The sequence below is a fragment of the Ammospiza nelsoni genome, chromosome 10, assembly GCF_027579445.1.
Source record: "Ammospiza nelsoni isolate bAmmNel1 chromosome 10, bAmmNel1.pri, whole genome shotgun sequence".
NCBI lineage: Eukaryota > Metazoa > Chordata > Aves > Passeriformes > Passerellidae > Ammospiza > Ammospiza nelsoni.
Window position 1 is genome coordinate 8,553,849 of NC_080642.1, and position 5,135 is coordinate 8,558,983.

Sequence of the window (5,135 nt, forward strand, 5' to 3'; positions counted from 1 at the left end):
GTTATCTGTGCTCCTCCAGCAGCTGTTTCCAATCCCATAAACTGCAACAGTGCTGCTTTGTCAGCTCCCACGCTGGTGGCAATCCATGGCCAGGGGGTTTTATACAACCACCCTGTCCTGCCCTGGGCCGTGGTGCTGCCACCACCACAGTGGGGCTGGGGAGTTCATACCCTCCCCACGATGTCACACACCAAGTGTTTCCCCAGCCCTTCGTCTTCCTCACTGCTACTTTGTGCTCATGGCAGCAGAGACAAATCTGTGCCTTGTCACCCAGGCTGGCCAGGGGAGTCCAGGGAGGGCAAGGTGACCACATCCCCCACATCCCCCACATCCCTCTGTGGTACCTCTGGTCAGGGCTGTGCCTCAAGACAAGATTTCCCTACAATGTCCAGCCAGCAAGGAGGAATCACATTCTCAAACCTACTCTTGAAGCACCACAGTTGCCTCACAAACCTGCAGCAGAGCCAGGAGCACTGGCTAAAGCATCTAAAGCATCAGCTGCTGGGTGACAGGGTTTAGCTGGGGGAGATCAGAGCCAGGGAAAGTCCCGTGGAGGGACACCTGTGAGTGATGGATGGCTGGGGCTCCTATAAACATCTCACATGGCCCTGGCTGCGTGATGGGGTGTTTCTTGTAGTACAGAATGATTTGGGCTTTAAATTATGGAGGGATTTGTCTCCTATATGCTCTTCCTGTCCCTCTTCTGCTTGTGGATTCAAAGATGAAAGTCATTCTCCCCTCTCTGGGAGGGAGGAATATTTCTGGAGCACCTCAAGCCATGGAGCCCCTCTGCTAGGTTAGTGCAACTGAGCTAATTGCAGCTCTGCAGGGGACAGGCAGTCCCTGACACACGGGACCCCCTAACTCCTGCTAGGCTGAAAGGGACAAGTCGGCTAGAGCAGAGGTGTTTGGAGCTGGTGACATTCCCCATGGGTCCTGGCAGCTCCTCTGGTGGCTGGCAAAGGACTTAATCCTGTACCCCTGCAGCAACGCCTCCTCAAAAAGGGCAGAATCCCAGGGTGATGCTGTGTACCATTTCTGAGCATGCACATCCTCAATCCCAGGGCAGCCCTGAGCCAGACCCCATCCCAGGGGTGCCAGTTCACCCTGCCCCATGCCTGGCACAGGGGCAGCTCCCTGGCTGGGGTGGGTGCTGGAGCAGAGCCATCGTCCCGGTCCCGCCGCGCTTCCTCTGAGCCGTGCCAGGCTCCTGCCAGCTGAGCCCGAGATGAGGCATTCACACTGGTATCTCTGTTAATATTGCCATAAAGCAATAAAGGTAACTTGATTGCGGAAAGGCAGGGAGACCAGTGGGTTTGGAGCCGTTCCACAGCAGCGCTATTAGAAAGCTCGAAATGAGAGTTATTAAATTACTGCCAGGTACTGCAGGTTTTTCCTAACAGGGAGACTTCGGCTTGGCTCGGAAACTTAAGCTCTGGCTTGTTCAGGTTAATTAAAAGAGAGCTGGACATCTTCCAGGGCCTTGCTTCTCATTCCTGAGGGCCACCCCCTCCCCTCCAAGGCATGGGCAGAGTGTGCCACGAGCACCCATGAGCATTACCCCACTGGGGGAGCACTGGGCAGGGCTGACGGCCCAGGGAAGCCAGGCTGGATGTCCTGTAGGATGCTGGCCTGAGTGTCACTTGCTTTTGTGCCATGTGTCCTGGCATGCTGTTCCTGGGCCCACGGAGCATGGCAGGTGCTGGGGCTGAGATCCCTGCCCTCTGTCCCAGGCAGGGGCCTCAGGCACCCAACACAAGTTACAGCCAGAGGTGTCTGTGATGCTCTGCATTTGCCTGTTGCCCCTGGTCCCCAGCAAATTCCTGATTCCTTTATAGGGAAACAAGGGGCAAGTACAGTACAGTGAGAGAATGGCTGGTGGGAGGTAGGGGGCAGGCAGGCAAAAAATGCCCATGCTGTCCCTCTTCCCACTCTTTTCGTTGCATTGCTCTTGGCATCTGACATGTTCGTGCTGCTGCACAACTGGCACTTAGGGGTTCATGTGGCCTCTTATCACAGAGAGCAGGAAACACAGTGCAAACAGGAAAGAGAGGGCAATTTGGGCTAGGTTTGGAGAGGATTGCCTTCTCTGACCAGGAGCAATTTTCCTTTCACCTGCATTTAGTCATCCCTGCTGCTGCTTTGACTCCGGCCTCGGCCTCTGCAGGTATTTTCCTGCTGCCTCACGGGGTGATGGAAAGTTTTCGGCAGCCCCCTCTCCTTCCCCTGGAGCAGATCACCTGCAGAGTGGCCTTTGTAGGGCTGGGGGTGCAGGCAGGTGGCTGCTCTGCCTGGCCCCCTCTGGCTGGGACTACAGACACAGGGGATGGGGAATCAGGGCTGTGCTGACCCTCCCTCCCCCTGCCTGTCTTTGATTCCCTGGTGCAGGGAGAGAGAAGAGGGTTTACCCAGACATTCAGGCCCCAAAAGCTCCCATTGTGTTCTTCCAGCATGGCTCTCTCCTGCTGTGCCTGACCTCCAAGCAGAGGGGGACAAAGGCAGTGGCACACCTGAGAGGCACTGAGCTGGGTCCCCCCAGTCTGTCCTGCTGTCCCTGGGGAAATGAAAAGCAGCCAGGGGTGTCGTGCAAGGAAAGTGCATCCCACTGCCAGACTGGTGGGCATGGGGTGATGCCAAAGTCAGGCTGCCATGGTGGGGAAGGATCCTGTCTCCATCTCCTCCCCAAAAACACCTTTGGGAGAGCAGGGAACACCCCCAACTCTGACTCCTCCACCCACCCCAAAACCTCCAGGTGGCAGAGGGGTGCCTGGACTTGGGACCAATACCTGGAAGGGCTGGGGCAGTTGCCCTGTGTGTGAGCACTCCCAGACCCCCTCAGGACAGCGAGAGGGGGGTGAAGAGGGGTGCTGTAGCTGCTTGCCAGCCCCCACCCCTCTCCTGGCCTGGCCAGGCAGCCGGAGGTGAGGATAAATGCTGCTCACAGCTCCGCTAGTGACTCAACCCCCCAAAACACTTCTTGGACTCATTTTCCCAGAGAGAGTTTAATGGGGTTTGTCGTGCCAAAACCCCAAGCTATGCCTCACTTTCATCCCCTAATGCAAGCCATATATCAAGAGACACTAACAGAGCAGGGAGGGTTTCTGACAAGGGGATCCTGGGAACAATCAGCCAATACCCCCCTCCCCAGGCTGCGCCCCCCTGTTTTGTGCATTCCTGGTAATGTAAATAGAGAGGCGAGCGCTTGCAGCTCTCTCGGACCCGAGGAGCCGTCTGGGGACGGCGCCAGCAGCTCTGCTGTCAGTCTGCTCTCGGGGGCTTTGCCTGGTACCGTTTGAAGTGTCTCAAGTATCAGCGTCAGCGCTGTGTCCCTGGAGAGAGCATCCCCGGGGCCGGCAGTGCCCCCGCGCTTCCCTGCTGCAAACACTCCGCACTTCGGAGGTGGGAGGATCCAGCTAAGCCTAAATAGTCCCCTTTCCCCCCTGGAAAGCCACCCATCCTGCCAAAACAGCCTTCCTCTAGCAGGCCATGAGATGAGGATGGAGGATGCAGCACTGACAGCATCCTGAGGAGCCCCTGGGCCCTGAGGCCCTTCAGGGTAGCAGCTGCTGGGTCTGCCTCCTTCCACGAGCACCCTGAGGTGCCTCCATGCCCTGGCTCTCATGAGGGGACGGATGCAGCTTCCTTGCTCCAGTGAGGTGGGGATGGCTGATGCAGCAGGTCAGGGCTCTCACATCCCATTTAGTACAGCACTGGGTCCTGGGGAGCAGGTGGTGGTTTGACACTGCGCACCATCTCCAGGGTGGGTGGGTGCCCCCTCTGTGGTGTTTTATGAGGCATGGGAAAATCCAGAAGAATAACTTTTCTTGATTTAAACACCCATGTGTTTAAATTGCCTGCTGTGCATGTCAGCAGCGTGGGATTAAGCTCTCCCGGAGGACCCTGGTCATGTATGGCATTGTGTCACTTGGAGGGGACCTGCATGCCAGCCTGGACATGCATTTTTGTTCCCACAAACTTCACTCACCATCCCAGCAGAAACCCAAAGCTTCTTCAGGCAGGGCCAGGGAACCCAACCGGGCACACTTCATCCTTCTAAGGGAAAAAAATATTCAAGCCAAAAAGCCTCCCCTGGGAGAGTTTCCAAAACAAATCTCAAGCCTTGGCTCACCACACAAAAGCAGGAAACCTCCTGAAGGTTTTCCTTCAGCTTGTCTGGATGAGAATCCCCAACAGCTTTGCAGCCAGGGCCAGGGACATGGGACCCAAGGTGCCACCATGACCCTCAGGGCAGGAGGAGCAGACACAGCTGGGAGCATCAGGGTGCAGAGGAGGCTCCTGTGCTCAGAGCAGGGTGGGCTCTGGCTGTGAAACACTCACAAAGTGCGAGGCCAGCAGGAGAAATCCCTGAGCTGAGGGCCTTGGTGAGCACAGGCAGCCCATGGGACCATCCATGTGTGCCTGGGAGAAGCTCCAAGGAGAGAAGGAGCTGGGATGGTGGCATGCAAGTGGTCTCACCATGAGGAGGAGAGACCACAGTGGAGATAGGGACCCCTCAGGACCACCTTCCTGCTCCCCAGCCTGCCAGGCAATGGGGACAGTGACTCAATGGAATGGAGCTGCTCCCCTCTGTCATCCACATGTCCCCAGCAAGGCTGCAAGGAGGTCTCCCAAAGCAGAGAAGTGGTACCCCTGAGCTCCCTCCTGACTCTCTTTGGTGTCAGTAATTCAACCAAGGCTGGGGAGAACAGGAGGAGGAATGCTGCAAATCCTCATGCAGTGATTGCTCGGGGAACATAGGAGAGGTTGCCCCTGGCTGCAGTGGAAGCACTCGAGGGGCAGGAATGGCACTGCAGCAACTCATGGCTGAGCGAAAGCTGTTCTGAGAAGAGGGCACCCAGCTCCATGCCATGAGGGGTGTCCCTGTGTGGATACCTTCTCTCTGTGGGACCCTTCCCCAGGGACCAGCCACCAGATCAGAGCTGTCCCTGGCTGTCCCTGGCCTTGCCCTCTCCCACGCACCGCAGGGAATCCTGCCATGGGGTCAGTGATGCTGGGTGGCCCTGGGGGACCGCAGGGAGTGCACAGGGGGGAGGGGGTCTGTGAGGGGGGGTTTATTTGGCAGGAGCAGCCCTCGGCGGCCCCGAGCTTTACGAGGCAGCCGATGCGGCTGCTTC